Here is a 20,353-nt window from a genome sequence, read left to right as displayed (position 1 = left end):
TGACAGTATTTGTAAAACTGCCTTCCCTGGTGATGTCACTATTTTCCACAGCTCTGTCTGTAGAGACGTCTTCTGCTGTTTTAAATAGAGGATGATAATGTCGATCGTATGTTCAAATCTCTGCCAGCTGATTGTATCATATTTTCAGTTTCCTTGCTGGTTAAAATATCTCTCCTCTAGTGCTCATCATGCACTTTTTAGGAATAATACTTGACTTTTCTAGTTTTATAATGTCACAAGAGCAAAAGCTAATTTCACAGCTGCATAATCAAATTGACAGTGGGGTCTGGTGACTAGCATTATTGCCTAGAAACACCAAGGTCCCTGGTTTGATTTCCAGTGACCACCTCAAATTGTTCTCTGGTGCAAGGTCTGGAAGCAGTACCACTCAGTTTTGTGAGGCAACTGGAAATATGCTTGAAAATAAAAGCATCGAAATTGACACATTGACACAGAAGTTGCTGACATAGCTTTATGTCAAAAGACTTGCACCATCCTGGGTGACACACAACATTTATCCAAGTGAAAGTATCAGCTGTTATTTTTTCTGGTTAGCAAGCGAAATGCCTGACGTATTAAGACTGTGGATCTTGTTGTTTGCAAAATTCCAGATGTGTTCTATAGGATTTTGGTCTAGATGGTAGTAGGAAGGGAACCATATTGTTGGAAAATTTTGTCATTGAAATAAAGAAGAGAAGATTGGTTCTCCATATTTAATGCCAAAATTTCAACTTTCCTTGTCTGTGCATATTTCTATTTTTTTGTATGTTTGTTCTAAATGATAGTCTGAGGTTTTCCTGATACAATCATAAAGGGAAAGCGAACATGAAACAAAACTCTGTATTTACAACAATGAAATCTTGTCTGGCATTGTTGTTTGACAATTTTCTTTGCACACTGTAACAGTGCTGCTGTGACTGTCAAGGTTTATTAACATGAGAGACAAAGTTTTTATTGGAAGAGTTGTCATCACTGTCAAATTTTATTGATGTGAGAAATGTCTGAGGCACTATGAAAAGAAAGTAAACATCTTAAAGTACTCAGTTTTAAACACCACACTCAAGGATAGTGCTGGAAAGTCACAATGAGCATGGCCGAGTAGTGATGCAAACATAGCTGTTATCACACCCAGAAAGATAGTAGTGTGGTCTGGCCTGGGCCAGGCGACCCTGGAATAACAGACCTGTATGTAACAGCAGCCAAACCACGGAAGTAAGAGCCCAAGTTGGGTGTTTCCAACCGTTTGAGGTGGTTTGAGTAACTTCTGGAAAGATTTCTGTCATTTAAACGACCTCCAGTAACAGCTGGAGAAAGCAACACTGTTAGAGACCCTGAAAAAGAAATATATAAAAGGCAGTTGGAGGCAGTCTCGACAGTTGAAATCACAGCTGGTCAGTACCAGGGGTCATCAGATTTGTTGAGAGCTGTCACTATAGAGTGACAGTTCGGAAATGCTGCAGTAAACTACGAGAAGACTTTACACGTTCGAGGGAGGCAACTGATTTACCAAGAAGTATCCAGCCACAATTGTTACCTTGGATTTTCTTCCTGTTAGTAAAGAACAAGCTCTGTACAGCATGTCTCTAGATCTATTAATGAATAGTTGTATTTCTATGTGTTTTCAGAACATACAGAGGGACACTTTTCTTCTTGTGTGAGTGAGGTGCCTTTTATGTAAATTGCAACGAAAGATAATAAGTATTGTTGTGAGTGTCAGAATATAGGAATGCATGAGCGCTGCCTCGCTCTCATCTCCTATTGCAATTCAAGTATTTCATTGTGTATCATCAGAATGAGTTACAAGCAGAGCATTCATTTCCAACAGTGAACAGGAACCGAGAGTTACCGGAAAGGACCAAGATATAGGGAGGTAGTGTAATCGTTTGTGTAAAACCCCATTGTAAGATATCACTCTGAGAAAGGTTGAATTACTGAGAAGTAAAGTATTCTTACATTGTATCTGGCAGTGTTTGCACCCTATTCACTTCTTAAGAAGCCAAAAACCTTATCTGCTCATTCCAACCTCACCTCTGCTAAATATCCTAGACGATTTTCTCTATCGCGCCCTGATACAGGTAAACTCCACAATGACGCAACACCCTGACTGTACGGTGCAGGCCACACTTGTATTGTGGGCTTTCAAATAAAAACTATGATCCTCAACTATGTACCCTCACTCAGAATTGAAATATTAAAAGTTTTGGCTGGTTTCATTGTCTAAGGGCTGGGATACGTAGTTGCTGCATTACAAGCCAAATACTGCTGGGTATACAGTATACAATATGAATATACACATGAATCGAATGGTCGAAGGTTCCTGTCACTTAGCAATTGTGAATTTTTAATGTAACATAGAAATTTATAAATGAAAGATTGCAACTAAATAAAATCTGCAGTTACTATTTTTAACAACATTAAATGGTGAGTACAATAGCAGAAGTAACTTTAAGGATGCCGTTTATTACTGCAAAACACTTATTGGTGTCGATGATCCACCAATTAAATAAAATATAAGTTGAATAACAGGGAAACAATAGATTCCAACTTCACATAATTCATTATGAACAACAACATAGCTCGCGAGATATTCACTTCTAAATGCATACTATGTCTTCACTGCAGAAGCCACAGAAATCTCACAAGTGCACAAGTCGGCACTACGAAATATTTTTATCTCCCGCAACCACGCGCAAACTGCTCACCACTCTCCAAGTATTTCCTGTGATCGTCCATCGCGCCTTCCCGTCCAGCATTCCCCATTGTCCTCTGCCACCCGATGCTCCTTCCCCACTTCCATACGTCTCTCCATTGACTTCCGTAGTTGGCTACCGTAGTAATGAGTGCTGTGTTTGGCTAGAGCGCTTCTCCCATCATGTCTCCAAGCCAGCACAAACTCACAAACATATTGAAACACACAAGAAATACTGGATTTACATGTAAATAACTTGAAATTAAATAAATATTCCTATGGCTGGACCATAAACACACTCTAACACACATTGTTAAATACATAAACATGTATCAAAGAAATAGAAACAAAAGTAGGCCAGTAGCCTAATGTCTCTGTTCTTTATAAAACACAGTAAATATTTCACCAATTTCTTCATGAATAGTATATATTGGGTATAAAAAATACATAGACGAATAAATATATTTATAAGCATGCTGGTACTGTTTTTTCGTGTAACTGTGGACTACTTATGGCCTGATGTGACCAAAAGTAATCGGCCACTTTGACCTCCAATAACTCGTACTATTCAAGTTAGGGTACATGCCTGTAATTCGTACCCATATAGGTTTACACTAATAGCTTTCTAAAGACACATCGATTGATATAATCGGATGAACTGTTTAGATTTTGGGAACTCATTGCTGGGTGTTACTTGTATAATTTACACTCAGATACTAAACTTTAAACTAATAAATATATTGAAAATCCTGTTACACCATCAGAATCATTGTGCAAATAATGGTAATGTACATGTTTCTTTTTAAGGTATCATGATTCCTTTGGCTATTATTGATTTCTACATGAACTGTGAAATGTCTGACATTATGGTTTCGCAAATTCCGCCTTCTTTGGCACTCCCGGCATACAAATCTCCTTCATTGTCACAAAGCGCAGTCCTCGACACAGCGTCAACATGGAATTCCCAGCCATGCGGTCGGCCTGGACCACGTGCTGGGGCTACCCCTCTTGTTCGGGCTAATGTTCGGCACCACGCAGTTGCTGACGAGCCCTGGCTTTCTGAGTGGCCCATGCAGCCACGCTAACTCCGAACTTAGAATATTTTCAGGGCGCCACAACTCGCCCGTTACCTCACAGCATCCAAAGCTGGTTGTAGGACCTGTGCTGCAGTGCTACATACGTACAAATTTCAGAGTCTGATGCTCTGTAGAGGTAATTGAAAGTAGGTAATTGGGTGATAGTCTTTCTGCTTCTCCTCTGATATTCTATCTGAATGAGTCCGTTGAACTATGTACAAGAAGAAGATTGATGACTACACCTGTGGAACAGGTCAAAAGAACGGATGCCATCTTGAGAACCCAAGTGAAAAGTGGTGAACATGTCCTGGCCAGACTTGTTGGAGGAGAGCCCAGCAGAAGAAAAAATGTGTAGAAGGAACTACAAGGGAAACCAGTGAAACTGCATTATCTTCAACACAAAGAATTCAGGCAAGGGACAACAAAAGTAGTTTTAAGTCTCTGTGCATAACATTGTACTAATGTAAGATGACTTCTGTTAGTGACTCAGATATCAGCGGCATCAGTGAAAAGGACGCTCTTGTATTGGTAGATAAGTAATTTAGAGGGGCTGAGTCTGAACATAATGAGTGTTCATTTAGAATTTGGATGAGACATTTGTAGGAATGTAAACCATTGTTATTTCAATACATCATATCTTAAATTACAGGAGATGCTAGTGTGAAGTTAACTCTGTGGGTCAGGGCTAACAGTTGGGATCAAATTGGGTTGATCTTAGAAGAGAATTATTCAGATAAGTGCATCGTAGATTTTTACACATATATAATATTTCAGGCCGGACAACACTCCGTGGAAACAATTTCATAATGTGCAAATCAGATAGATGAATTACCAGAATCATTTTGAGGGACAATCACCAGAGTGACAGAGGTGACACAACTATAAGGTCAACTGGATCGCGTATGTGCACTATAACGGGCTTGCTTCATTCAGGACTACCAAGTGATGGGATTCAGACAATTGTACGAAGTGAGGGTGAGCAAATTAACCTAGGCGGTGCAGTGGAGGTAGTGTTGCAGCTGGAAAGAGCACTATTATCCATGAAACAAATGCGTCAGATCCCATGAGTGGTTCGTAAGGAATGTGAAGTTTGAAGTAACATGGGACAAGGGGTCACATAGCTAGAGACTGTAGGAGGCCAAAGTTAAGCACTAAGGTGTGATGGATAGCAACACTCAAGAAGAGGGAAGAATCAAAGAGCTTCCAAAATTTTTGTTAGCACTACTGAGATTTTTAAAAATGTGCTTTTTCATGGACAACTTGTGAAGCAATCCTAGGTGCCAGTAGGCAGGCATCAGAAATCGGAGGGGGGTCAAGGGGTTGCATGTCTGCAAGTGCCTAAGTACCTAGGCACATTTTTAAAAATCTCAATAAAGTTGGGCGATTGCCACTTACTGAGGGCGTTGTCCAACTGGGGGCTGTTAGAAGGACCTTTTGCTAATTTTTTTCACATGTCGTGACCCTGCTACCTCCCATGATCACGCTACAAGAGGGTGTGAAACAGGGGGGCTCAAAATGCATATGCACCCTTTGCTGCTTAGAATTATGTTCAGATTTTATCGAATGGTTTTAATCGGTCCCTAGTGGTTCATCCTGTGAATGGGAGCAAAAATTTGCTTTGCACTGCACCTCCAATGGTGTGCAATCACATTAGTGGAGATGCAGCCCCATAATGCACGTCTGGCAGTGTCAAAGGATGTCAAGAATGTTGTTTTATTGGAACTTGCACTGCAAACTGTCAGTTTTGACTTGAAATATGTGTGAATCGAAGCCCCAAGTAAAGGGATGGTTTCATTGGTGCCCATTATGCCACACCCTGGGGCTTTTTCATGTTGATTTTGCGTGGTGGTGTGCCTGAAATGTTTTCTTCAGTTATCCATAAGAAAACTTCATGAATTCAACACTGCGTGTTTCAGTTCTGAGCACTTTCCCATAGGCTTCAAAGGAAGGGATGAAATGTGGGTAAGAGGGGTACTAATGACCTTCCGAGCATGTGACATGTCCATGGTGGTACTGGGCAGAATTATGGTGAAATTTGGGGCCAGTCTTATGTCATTAACCCACCTTACACATCACATGGACTTCAGACTGTGACCTTTTTTTCACATGTGGCGACATCAAGCTTTCAAAGCATCGTTGAGCCCTAGAATGATGTTACAGCCCATTACACTTTTGCGCCTTTAAAGGGGATGGTTGTAAGCACCCTTGAGCCAAATTTCATACTTCCGCATAGCAATGGGAGACAACTGTGGGGTTTCAAAAAAGTGACCCTGTAAATGTATTGTGCATTGCAGACATTGGGGCACATATAAGCCTTATAGGAGAAGAGAGGCTCACCAAAGAAGCAGGAATTAGCAGGAGGGTATCTGCAGACTGAAGGGTGTAATACAAGGTACAGTAGATGAATTGGGAGCCTCGGTTTTGCAGTTAATAAAAACAGCGAACATGCCAATGAAGCAAGAGTTCCATATCATAGGCAGAGAATCGCACATTCCTTACAGTGGTCTAGGAGGAAGCGACTTCTGGAGGAAATGAAAGGTTGTTGTTAACTATGGTGAGAAGGCAAGTGGAATACAAGATTGAAGTATTCCGCTGCTGACAACACCTGAGACTGAAGTAAAGCCATGAGTTGTTAAGAAGCTGTTGGATCAGGGGTAACCACAGTTAATGAATAGACAGTGCGTTAGTGAGCCTGCAAAGGAAGTGCAAATGAAGGGGTGTCAAAAGGGATCTACGAATAGGAGGGTAAGTCCCACAGGAAGTAGAGGTACAATGAAACAGTGCCTATCACAGGCTGGTGAAGGAAAAACTACGATACACAAGGGTAAGTCAATTATTATCCACAATTTAGTTATATTTTTGTTTATTTTGGTAGTAGTGTCATTTTACGTTGATGATGCATGCTTTGTTTATTTGTTGTTATATCTTTGCAATTTTCAAGCTGCTAGGTTAGTTTAGTTATCGCTGCCGTGCTCTTAATCATGGCTGCTCCGCTGTCTATTTGCACCAAAGAAGAGCAATGTTCAGTGATCCATTTTTTGTGGTCAGTAGGCGTATCAGGGGCCGAAATTCATCGAAGACTTTCAGTACAGTACGGGAACAGTGTTTTGCCACAACGGAGTGTCTACGAATGGATTGAAAAATTCCGAAATGGTTGCACAAGTGTTACGCATGATGAAGGAGCTGGACAATCGTTTACCACCACAAATGAAGAAACCATAGAGCATTCACGTGAAATGATTCTCTTAGATGATTAACTATTGACGAAGTGGCATTGTCTGCAAATTAGTCATGGTTCTGCCTACAAAATCATTCACAACGGACTTGGATTTCATAAAGTTTGTGGAAGATGGGTCCTAAAACAACTCACACAGTTGCATAAACAAACGCACTTGGACATCTGCAAAAAACATCTGGATCGCTGTGGTAACGAAGGGGACAACTTCTTAGACAGGATCATTACTGGTAACAAAACATGGGTCAATCATTATGAGCCGGAGAGTAAGTGGCAGAGTATGGAATGGAGACATCCAAATTCGCTGTGCAAGAAAAAGTTCAAGACCCAACTGTCCGCAGGAAAACTGATGCTTATGTTTTTTTGGGAAGCTCAAGGTCCAGTACTGGAACATTATGGGGAAAGGGGCACAACAATAAACAATGTACATTACATTGAGATGCTTACTGCCAGGCTAAAGCCTGCAATTCAAAGCAAATGCCAAGGATTCCTGTCAAAAGGTGTTTTGTTGTTGCGCGACAATGCTCGTTGCATATTGCTGCCCACACTGCTTAAACACTCCAGAAACTCAAATTTGAAGTACTGGATAATCCTCCATATAGTCCTGATCTTGCCCCTTCTGACTATCACTTGTTTGGTCTACTCAAACAGATAGGGGCCATTGATTTGCCTCGGATGAAGCAGTGAAAGAAGCGGTGTATTCCTTGCTCACAGCTCAACTGAGAACCTTCTTTTATGAGGACATCAGGAAGCTTGTACAATAATGGACCAAGTGTGTTGAAACGCAAGGAGACTTGACTTACCCTCTTACAAATCAAAGACAAATCAAGAGATTAAAATTGCTGAGTTTCCTTTAAGACGAGATAGTGTTGGACCAGAAAGGGACACAAGAATTATTTCTATGGAAGAAAAGATTTTAAGTATACCTCTAGAGACAGGCTTGAAACCCAGTAATGAAAGAGATTATAATTCCCAAACAAAAATCATGACAGATGTGTGTGTATATAATCAAATCTGTGGTGCGCATAGAGCAAGAGAAATATATTCTCAGTGTATTGAATATGAGTGAGGCAGGGTTCGATATGAGCGCAGTTCAAGTATTGGGCGAGCCAGTAGAGAAAGTGATGCCACTATAAGCTATACAGCTAGCAATGAATGGTATGGACACCAATGGAAATTGCATTGCACAAGTTAGAGAAGTGATACAAACTGATCATATGAATAAAGGAGAACAATAAGAATTGGAAAAAAACTCTGTATTTTACCTAATAGGTGACAAATTGTCATATAGAGAAATGGCAAGGCATGCATGCCAGTATTAGTATTGCCAAAAGCTTGTAAAAATACATCTGTACAGAATACTGGAAGTGCAGAAGGGGGCATTACGGGAGCAAATAGAGAAGATGCTTAACGAGGATACAATTACTGAAAGTTGAAGTCAGTGGAACTCATCTCTGTTGTTAATACTGAAGAAAAAAGACACACCAGTGGAATAATAAAGTATAGATTTGTCACAGTCTATACGAAGTTGAATGAAATTTAAGTGGAGGAAATCTTTCCCATAGCCAATGTAACTGTGACAGTGAGCCAACTGGGGAAAGCCAAGTACACTCCTGGAAATGGAAAAAAGAACACATTGACACCGGTGTGTCAGACCCACCATACTTGCTCCGGACACTGCGAGAGGGCTGTACAAGCAATGATCACACGCACGGCACAGCGGACACACCAGGAACCGCGGTGTTGGCCGTCGAATGGCGCTAGCTGCGCAGCATTTGTGCACCGCCGCCGTCAGTGTCAGCCAGTTTGCCGTGGCATACGGAGCTCCATCGCAGTCTTTAACACTGGTAGCATGCCGCGACAGCGTGGACGTGAACCGTATGTGCAGTTGACGGACTTTGAGCGAGGGCGTATAGTGGGCATGCGGGAGGCCGGGTGGACGTACCGCCGAATTGCTCAACACGTGGGGCGTGAGATCTCCACAGTACATCGATGTTGTCGCCAGTGGTCGGCGGAAGGTGCACGTGCCCGTCGACCTGGGACCGGACCGCAGCGACGCACGGATGCACGCCAAGACCGTAGGATCCTACGCAGTGCCGTAGGGGACCGCACCGCCACTTCCCAGCAAATTAGGGACACTGTTGCTCCTGGGGTATCGGCGAGGACCATTCGCAACCGTCTCCACGAAGCTGGGCTACGGTCCCGCACACCGTTAGGCCGTCTTCCGCTCACGCCCCAACATCGTGCAGCCCGCCTCCAGTGGTGTCGCGACAGGCGTGAATGGAGGGACGAATGGAGACGTGTCGTCTTCAGCGATGAGAGTCGCTTTGCCTTGGTGCCAATGATGGTCATATGCGTGTTTGGCGCCGTTCAGGTGAGCGCCACAATCAGGACTGCATACGACCGAGGCACACAGGGCCAACACCCGGCATCATGGTGTGGGGAGCGATCTCCTACACTGGCCGTACACCACTGGTGATCGTCGAGGGGACACTGAATAGTGCACGGTACATCCAAACCGTCATCGAACCCATCGTTCTACCATTCCTAGACCGGCAAGGGAACTTGCTGTTCCAACAGGTCAATGCACGTCCGCATGTATCCCGTGCCACCCAATGTGCTCTAGAAGGTGTAAGTCAACTACCCTGGCCAGCAAGATCTCCGGATCTGTCCCCCATTGAGCATGTTTGGGACTGGATGAAGCGTCCGTCGTCTCACGCGGTCTGCACGTCCAGCACGAACGCTGGTCCAACTGAGGCGCCAGGTGGAAATGGCATGGCAAGCCATTCCACAGGACTACATCCAGCATCTCTACGATCGTCTCCATGGGAGAATAGCAGCCTGCATTGCTGCGAAAGGTGGATATACACTGTACTAGTGCCGACATTGTGCATGCTCTGTTGCGTGTGTCTATGTGCCTGTGGTTCTGTCAGTGTGATCATGTGATGTATCTGACCCCAGGAATGTGTCAATAAAGTTTCCCCTTCCTGGGACAATGAATTCACGGTGTTCTTATTTCAATTTCCAGGAGTGTATTTTACCACTTCACATATGGTCAGTGGATACTATCCGATTTTAACACAGTCAGTAGATAAAGACAACATTCAGTGCAAATTTCCAGTATTAAGAGTACAAAAATCTGACATTGGGGTAAGATAATTATATTTAATTAAAAAACAGTCTTGATTGCAAATTTCTTTTAATCAGAGTGACCAGTTTCAATCCTTAAGGATCATTTTCAGACTCTGAAATAACATACATACGGATAGAGGGATCCTTACAGTATTGTATATACAGTGAAATACTATTACAAACTAAATATACCCGGAACGGCAGATGGACTTCTATGGAGCAAGCTGCGCCGACCCACGAAGCTGAACTGACTGCTAAATGGATAGGCAGGGAGTGGTCTTAAATAGCACTAGTCCTGCTCACAGTTATGTGTACGACGTCAGTGTTAACCAATCAGAAGTATAGTGTGTACTATTAGCATAAAATGTACAACAATAGTCTATATTACTAAGATTTGAAGAAGAGTTATAGTTAAAATACATTTTAAAATTGCTATGAAATAACTATTTGTCAAAAATATAAACTGTAGTAAATAATTAGCTTAAAATAACATAGTCTAGGCTGCCCTCTGTTTTATTTTTATTGGGGTAAGAATTCAGCAAGTCATTCCAGAAACAATAAATGTTGCTTTGGCAGGACCAACCACAAGGGACAAAGCATTTATTGTATTTGGATAACATAATATGTTTCAAAAATTCGTTATAAGGACATAATAAGAAGCTGCAGGAAATCATGAATAGGTTATAGGTACATAGATTAAAGCTATAACTAGTTGAATGTGAATTCCTAAGGCAGAAAGTAATATTTTCAGGACACAAAATAATAGATAAATATGTAGAACCAGACAAGATAAAATGATGAAGAACTTTTCAGCTCCAAAATCCACCAAGGAGTTAAAGGGCAGTTGGGGTTTATTGGATATTACTGTCGGTTTATTCCAAAAGTTCAGTAAAATAGTGAGTCTACTACATAAATTGTTGAAGATCAGTGTGCCAAGTGAATGGCGAGATCAGCAACAAGTCGCATTTGAGGAACTAAGAGAAAGATTAATAAATCTTCCTGGATTGAGCTACCCAGATTTCAAGAAACCATGGGTGCCAGCAGAGCCGTGTTGGGAGCAGTTGTGTTGCGAGGGAAGATACGTACTGATTTGACAATCGCTGTGCTTCATGGTCATTAAATAAAGTTGAAAGGAACTATTCTGCAACAAAGTTAAAGTGCTTAGCAATCATGTGGGCTACAAAACAGATTAGATCTTATGTTAAGGGAGACATTTTACTGTAGTAACAAATCACAAACCACTGATGTGGATTTTCTGTGTCAAGCATCCATCATCAAAGTTATTGAAATTGGGGTTGGAACTAGAGGAATATTCTTATGACACTGTGTACAAACCTGGAAAACTTGGTGTTGAGGATATAAGTATGGGACACACAAGAGTGTTAAGAGGAAATGAAGAACAAGAAGAAGAAAATGAGGAAATTGGCACAGAGGAAAAAGGCAAAATTATAAAGGAAATGCATAATAATCTGTTTGATGGAATCAAGGTGTTCACAGAACCTCAAACCGAATAAAGAATTGTAAGCAGTGGAGAGGTGTGCAAAGAGATGCAGGACATTATGTTAGAAAGTGTGACAAGTGTCAAAGGAATAAGTGCACGTTGAGCAAGACGAAGATATCTCTAGTAATTAGACCCAGAGATGACAGTATTGGAAAAATGTAACATGGACGTAGTAGGTTCATGAGATACAACAACGGCTAGAAATCAATACATTGTGACTTTCCAAGTTGATCAGGGTAAATTTGCAGTAGCAGTACCAACAGGACATTGAGACAGGGGCACAGAAATTCGTATACGAAATTGTGTTCATGTATAGTTTTCCTTCAGTATTGTTGACTGACCAGAGATTGAAGTTTTAAAGAGAGGTATTCATGAGGCTACATAAATTATTAAGGATCTAAAAGAACCAAACTACAGCATTTCATCCACAGACAATGGGACACTTGAAAAAACACATAAGATGATGGTGGAATATTTACAACACTTTGTGACAGAGGACCATAGTAATTGGGGTCCACAAGTACCATATAGTATTTTTGTATTTAATGCAATGTCACGCAGTACAGGGCACACACCACTGGAATTAATGTTTGGAAGGAAGTGAACATACCAGGAACCCTTCAGAAATAGGCAAGGACTGTTACATATAATTGTGATGAATCTGTATGTCAGTAGCAAAGTAGAATGCAAGAAGTGCCCCAGCAGCATGAGAAGAGAGAGAAGTGAAGGGAATGACTAAGGCTCACTGTGACTGGATGGAGACTCCAAGAATGTTTAGAACAGGAGAGTGTAAGGAGAAGCCATTCTAATTCCAAGGGCTGTATGAAATGACTACAATAGACCTGGACAATGTGACAATTAAAATGCCTTGGAACAAGCAGATGAAAGTACCTGCAAATCAGCTGAATTCTTATTATTAATGGCAAGGAGAATTGGGAGGAAACAGTAGCACTAGGAAAAAAATTTTTTTACAGACCTGTGGTCCAAGCAAAACTGATCCTATGGACATGGGCAGGTTTAAAGCTGCTCATATAAAAATATGGCAATTATTAGCTGTAATGGACATAGGATTAAGTTTTGCCTGTTGAACAATTACATATGTTGTCAATGCTGAGCTGAGCTTTGGCTCTCTGCTTGTTACTGGTACAGGTCAGTACACATTGTATTGACTTCTTACACAGTGGCACAAAAATAATTGACATATTTAATATTGTCACAACACTTTTATTTCTGAAATGAAAGTTTTCAAATATTACATATAGGTAGTACAGCCCATGGAAATGCATTTCACTTCATCGCATGTTCAGTACATGCTCCATTGCAGCAGACAACTTCGCAAAGGCAAGAACACATATTCCCTTCAACTTCGCAGTACAAGTCTTAATTTATCTTCTTGCACTATCCAGGCATACACATCCACAATATTCTGTGGTCTCGAAAGGAGAGTTTCTCTTTCAGATACCCCCCTCCCCCCCCCCCCCCCCCCCCCCCTCCACACACACACACACAAAAATCACATCAGTTTCAATCTGGACTTGGATGCCAAAATAATCCCCCGTAATGGTGCTGCAGGTAACAATGGGACATCACACAATTGCTGAACATTTCCTATAGAAAATCCAGTACATCATTAGCTGTATGAGGTGTTGCGCCATCTTGCATAAACTGCTGTGTGTTCCTTGGAAGATTATTGGCAAGATGGTGTGGCACAAAGTCATTTTCCAACATTTTATTGTGTTGGTCAGCATTGCCAGTTTAATTGAAAAACACTGGTCCAATTAGGCCATGACTGGATAGAGTTATTCACATTATCAGTTTTCTCCCATGTGTTTTTTTTTTTTTTTTTCATGAACATAAATATTTTGCAGTTTTTCTCAACCCCAAAATTGTACATTTTCTACATCTACATCTACATTTATACTCTGCAAGCCACCCAACGGTGTGTGGCAGAGGGCACTTTACGTGCCACGGTCATTACCTCCCTTTTCTGTTCCAGTCGCGTATGGTTCGCAGGAAGAACGACTGTCTGAAAGCCTCCATACGTGCTCGAATCTCTCTAATTTTACGTTCGTGATCTCCTCGGGAGGAATAAGTAGGGGGAAGCAATATATTCGATACCTCATCCAGAAATGTCCCCTCTCGAAACCTGGCGAGCAAGCTACACTGCGATGCAGAGCGCCTCTCTTGCAGAATCTGCCACTTGAGTTTGCTAAACATCTCCGTAACGCTATCACGGTTACCAAATAACCCTGTGACGAAACACGCTGCTCTTCTTTGGATCTTCTCTATCTCCTCCATCAACCCGATCTGGTACGGATCCCACACTGATGAGCAATACTCAAGTATAAGTCAAACGAGTGTTTTGTAAGCCACCTCCTTTGTTGATGGACTACATTTTCTAAGGGCTCTCCAATGAATCTCAACCTGGCACCCGCCTTACCAACAATTAATTGTTTAAAGTTACATTGAGGTAGAAATAAGCTTTATGTGGGAACAATGTCTTGAACATTATTTCATGTTTTCTTTCTGCCCATGATGAATACTTCAGTCTTCTCTGTTTGTTGTGCTCAGTCAGCTTTTGCAACACAGTCATTTTGTAAGGGAAGAGCTTGAGATCATTCTGTAAAACTCTTTTGTACAGGATGCTGAGAGATCCCCATTTCCTTTGCTGCCTGGCTGGAGGACTGGTTTGGACTTCATTGACTGATGACCAGTAGTGCTGTGATGTATTCTGAGGAATAAAGAGTTCGTGCGGTTCTAGGCGCTTCAGTCTGGAACTGCATGACCGCTACGGTCGCAGGTTCGAATCCTGCCTCGGGCATGGATGTGTGTGATGTCCTTAGGTTAGTTAAGTTTAAGTAGTTCTAAGTTCTAGGGGACTGATGACCACAGATGTTAAGTCCCATAGTACTCAGAGCCATTTGAACCATTTTTGAACAAGCAGTTGGTGCCTGAGGTTGTTTCCCTTCCAATGAAATACCTTCTTCAAATTTTGTTGTTAACTGGAGAACTGTTTTTCTTGATGGAGCCCAACTTGTGTGGAATATTGCTCTAAATCTTCTTTGTGTTCCCGTGACACTTTTCAAGACAGCATAAAGGAGAGCTGCCCACATGCTGCTGAACAGGTAAACATCCATGCTCAGCCTTGATGAAATGCTACCTGTGAAACAAGGAATTGGCGATGTTCCAGCAGCCTGACCACCACTGACATTTGCATGAAACAAAACACAGTGGAGCAAAGTATTAATGCTATACACATAGTATAACTAGAGGTACAATTTTCATTCAGTGTTAATATGTCACATCGATTCCTGTGCCATCCTGTATGTTTACAACAGCTACAAACTTCAGTGATCCAACAACTGTAGCACTATAGTAGCACGGCGAACTCATGTTGTATGTCAGCTGAAAAATACACTAGGGTCCCAAAGTTGAGAATAATCATGAAAACACAGAAATGAAATGACGAGCAATTACCCAACATCAGTGTAAATATTTAACTACAAACCCTACTTGATCACTCGATATAGGAAAGGGTTACTATGTTCTGTGCTGTGAATAGCAGCTTAATCAGAAGATAAACACAAACAGTGAATGAGACCACCTGTGTCTCAGTTTTGTTTGTTTATTACTTGGCAGTGGGTATAGTGTCTTGGTGAAGTTGACAAGATGCCAATTGAACCCTGTTGTGTAGCATGGAATACTCGGCCACCTGGAAGCAGGCCAGACACAGACTGAAGTGTCAGTATCCTTTGGAATAACACAGTGTCATTTCGAGGCGTCGGTAATGGCATTGAAACACAGAAGATGTTTGTCGTAGACCAGCACAAGGCTGACCAAGAATAAACCCCCCACAGCAGGACTGATATCTGGCCATAGCTTCCCAACAGAATTGGACTACCACAGCGAGAAAACTGGTTGCAGAGCTTGCAGTTGTCTCCAGAGCTGCTGTTTCCTGATAAACTGTGTATCAGAGGCTCAGAACTGCAGTTTTGTATGCCAAATGTCTGGCCATGCATATCCTGCTTACTTCAGCCGGGCCATTGTATCGTGGAGCCAACAACATCAAAATCGGACCCTGAATGAATGGAGGAATGTGCTCTTAACAGATGACTCCCGCTTTAGTTTGCAAAATGATTCTTATTACATATTACTCTGGAGAGAACCTGGTAGCTGATGCAACCCTAGGAGCAGCATGGAAAGAGACGTCTTGTGGTGATGGTGTCATGGAGTGGGGAGCATCATGCTGAATGGCTGTACAGTGCTGTGTATCCTTGTTGGTGGTTGGAGGAATATTTTAATCACTCAAAGGTACAGAGGTGAGGTACTGCTACCAAATGTTCTGAAACCTATAAAACACGCATCGGATGCTTTAGGGAGGCAAATTGCATCCAGTCAGCCTCCACCAAGGACACTTCCATACCTCCACAATGGCTCCTGCTGGGGAATAGGATTGACTGTCAAGAGAGCTCTTGAACCAACTCACAGAGAGCATGCCTCATCACTGTGCAGCATATGTAGCTGTTTGGTGTAACTGTAACTCCTATTACCAGCTTCTTTTTTTAAAGAGATTATCCACTTGTGTTATTTTCTTTCAAAGGTTATCTTAGCTATCAAAACTTCCCTAATGTTATGTTTTGGACACTGTTGCATGCCAAATGTCTTGTGATTAAGCTGTAACTCATTCAGTTATTCTTCAAATATCTTGATAAGGCAATATGTCCTCTTTTTGTGATTTTGCTTAATTTTTTGTACACTATAGTACATTACACAATGAATGTGTTTGAACATTAACAACAATATGATATGTTTTCATATAACATTATTACTTTCGTGTGTAATTTATACCATAGCTGCTGCTGATATGCAAATGTGCATCTATAAAGTTGCATCATTTTAGAATAGACAGATAATCTTCCCCCTCTTTCGTCCATCCTCAACATGGCATCAAAGTTTTCCTTCTTGGTTTCCCCACACTCCACTGAGGTAGGAGCTTTGCAGCAATGAGGAGGAGGTTAATTATATTTTCTTCAGCTGCCACAGAGAACTAATATAGCATCTGATGTCCACTGGAAATGCTTTACCAACAAACATTAAAACTATTTTAGCAAATAGTAAACATGTTAATTTGCTTAGATCATTGACTTAAATTCAGTCTAAGTGGGTGTAACAGGTAATTACTTTTTTATGGTTCTGAGGCTGGCTGTAAGGATGTTGCCCGAAAGCCATTTAAAAGAGGGAGCTGGGGGAACCTGTTAGCATGAACTTCTTCTGTTAATATCTATACAGTGGAATTATTGCGTCTGAGATCACTAAAACTTGAAATAAAAAAAAAAAAAAAGTGTTTTAAACAACATAGTGGTTGTCAAAAACTTGAAGGGTTTTACTGCTTTGGACTTAGTGTGTCAGAGTCTCATTCATAGTGATGGAACAGTGATGTACCTAATATATCCATTGTTCAGTACATATTACACCATTGGAGGTGATAGACAACCTTGCCAAGAAAAAGAGGAAACGGTTACATCGTTATAGGAAAGGTGCTTATTATTTTCTGGTGCCTTTGTTTTACTTTTAATTATTTAAAGCCATGATTTATTTATTTGTTCATCTTTAGAACAATATACATGATTCGGATGTCATCAGTACTTTGCACAATGTTTCTTATATTTAGTCCCAAACCTTTCAGAAATGCTGATCCCCTGTCTGACTCATGATTTGCCTTTTTATTCTGTTGCATCCCATGTTTTGTAAAATGCTTTCTTTCCAGATCAACTATGCTGAGAAAAAGATCATATAAGTAGACTGTCATATAACATGCAGCTTATAGATGCTAAATACTCGTGTTTATCCCAACAACAATATGTGTCAGAATTTTTCTGCCCCAGTGCTTTCATCTCCATTGATTTGTGTTTGTCACCTTACTGAGCCATTTGGAACACCTGCTGAAAGGATCCGACATGTCCTGCATATGCTGGCGGAGACATATACACACTTGGTGCAGTTGATGAGGGGTTGCCCCAGGGCTTTTTTTTCTAAGCCCATCTGTGATAATTGGTAGCCATCCTTTTAGCTAATGTTTTGAGTATTTTGAGTGGTCCCATTTTGGCTATACAGTGTTTCTTGAAACCTCTGTTTGAAGGATGGATTTACAGTAATCCATAGATTGGAGATTTTTAGGGTATTTCAATTGTGGTATTGACAAGTGGCTAATGTGAGAATGAAATTTGACAAGTTTCTGTATAAGTCATTCTGTTTTGTAATTTCTTCTAATGGCCATGTCTTGAGGTCACTATAAGATGTGTATTGTATTGTGCAGTTAGTGGAATGGGGCCTCCTGTTTTTGATTTGTCAGTTAAGACTTTATGTGATCAATGAAAATGTCTGCTGAATATTGTTCACACCTCTCAACCCAGCACCACCACTCCTAACCACCTTCAGGATTTTCATGCAATCTTTCTTTCCATACTAAATGTTCAAACAGTTTATAACAATTCAGCTGCTGACATTTTAAGATGCTGATCTGAGTGAACATCTTGTACTTGAACAGAACTGAGTCCCTCTCCAAGAAGAGAAAATTATCTGTGCTCCAGGAGGGAGATAAATTTATATTCTGACAGAAAAAGAGTATTTATTATTAAATAACTCTAAGGAACTGTACGCTAAACTCCCAATAGATAAAGTAGAATGCAAAGAAACAAAGATGTGAAAATAAACCTTTGTAATGGTATCCATGTCTGAACAGGATGATTGTGAAGTCCAATTATTGCAAAGCAGGGGTATTTCAAAGAATTGCACCCAAAAACTGATTATCTTAGACAAAAGTTTGCGGACACATCTTGCTGATAATGAATGGTTATACATAAGCCTGAAGAAAGAAAGTACAACCTTTTTGTGTGAGAAACAGGCTTTCAAGGATGTTCACCTACAATTGTATTTGTTCCTTACAAACTGCAAAGGTTATGAATCACAGATCCAGTTGATCCCTAAGTAGACTTATGAAGAATTAGAGAAAAAGCTAAACATACCAGGGATATCATTAGAGCTACCATTAAGACTCATAGTTGACTGGGCTAGACGACCTACTGGTAGCTGGAAAAAAAAGTTGGAGTAGGTGGAGTAGCTAATTGATAAAAAGCAAAGAGAGATGGACCATGAGAGGAGAGTCAATGTTATTGCCCATAGTTCTGATACAATGACATCCTGTGGGATGTTTTTGAAATTAAGACTTCTTAAAACATTATTTTAACACTTTTCCGAGCATTTTAAAAGGATAAATACAACATTTGTACCGGTAGAAAATAAAACTCCCATGTGCACTAACAATCAAGTTGTTATGTGTCTCGGGGTATCTTTTCAGTAATTGTATATATGGTGTGTCGCCTGTGACTGTGCGTACCTCTAGTGGTGTGATACAAGGACTTTTCCTCTTGTACGCAGACTAGTAGTCAAACCTGTTAGTCGCTGAGGTCGCAGATCTGGCAGTAAGTCGTAGAAGGACAAAAAATCTGCTCTGATAATAGGCTGTGATATATCTGCCACTGTAAATTGCCATTCAAACATACGGCGTAGCCCCAAGTTAAGGAATAATGTTACTTGACTGTATGTTCTAATTTTGGAGTCATTGGCAGCGAATAGATAACAGTCGTCGTAGCTCCGGCGTGATAGGCGGTTTGCTGGATATACGGACACTTCTGCTCCTGTATCAACAAGAAACTAGTTTTGTTTCGCAGTCTGTCACAAAAAGTCGGTGAGTATTTGCACTGGAAGTTATTGCTGCTATGGTGTCTGCTTCATGTTTCCACTTGGAAGGTGGCGTACACTTTCGTGCATAATTACCAAATGTCTTGTGGTACCAGCATAAGTTCTGTAGTGATGGTGTTCGATTGCGATTTCGTGACCGTTGGCAGCTTGGCCGTTGGCAGTTGTGCGTTGTTTGTAATGCAGCTACCTGTGCGGTCAGCTCTGCCAGTTGTGATTGTAGGGAGACTAGCATCACTGTGGGCGAATTTTCTTGTTGTGGCATTAATGTTGAGACACTTGATGTGGGATACATTTCAATTCACCTGTCGGCCGTTTGTGCCAGTGCGTTTAAATCGTCTGCACATACCGTGAGAATTTTTTGAGTATCTGACGGCAACCGAGACAACCATATATTTCGTAGCACATCATCAGTTACAGTGTTACTTGCCAGTGTGCGCAAACATCGTAAGAGTTGTGATGGAGTGCGATCTCCGAGTTCTTCAGTGCGCAGTAGCTTCTCTAGCCGTTTTGCCTCTGATTGTGACAAACGCATTATTAATGCGTTTTTAATGGATGCATAACGATCGGTATCTGGTGGTGCGGCTAGGATATCTTGTACTTCTGCTGCTAGATCTTCTGTAAGTGCTGCAACCACACAGCTGTACTTAGTTTCGTCTGCCGATATTTGTGCGAGGATGAACTGGCTTTCTAACTGGGCAAACCACAATAGAGGATTATGTAACCAGAATGGTGGAGGTTTTATCGTCACCCTGTTAATTGCACTGCTGGCTTCAGGTTGAATTGAGACTGGCGAATCGGTCATTATCGTGCGGAAACGAGCGCGACGCGGCTGGCGCGGAAGTTACAAACGTGAACGTTGCGGAACTTTGTTAAACACTGAAGCCGACGCGGATGTTAACATAGTTTGTCGGCTTCAGTGTTTAACAAAGTTCCACCAGTCAAGCATACAAGCGCCCACC

The sequence above is a fragment of the Schistocerca piceifrons genome, chromosome 5 (assembly GCF_021461385.2).
Source record: "Schistocerca piceifrons isolate TAMUIC-IGC-003096 chromosome 5, iqSchPice1.1, whole genome shotgun sequence".
NCBI classification, from domain to species: domain Eukaryota; kingdom Metazoa; phylum Arthropoda; class Insecta; order Orthoptera; family Acrididae; genus Schistocerca; species Schistocerca piceifrons.
This window is presented reverse-complemented; position numbering follows the sequence as displayed.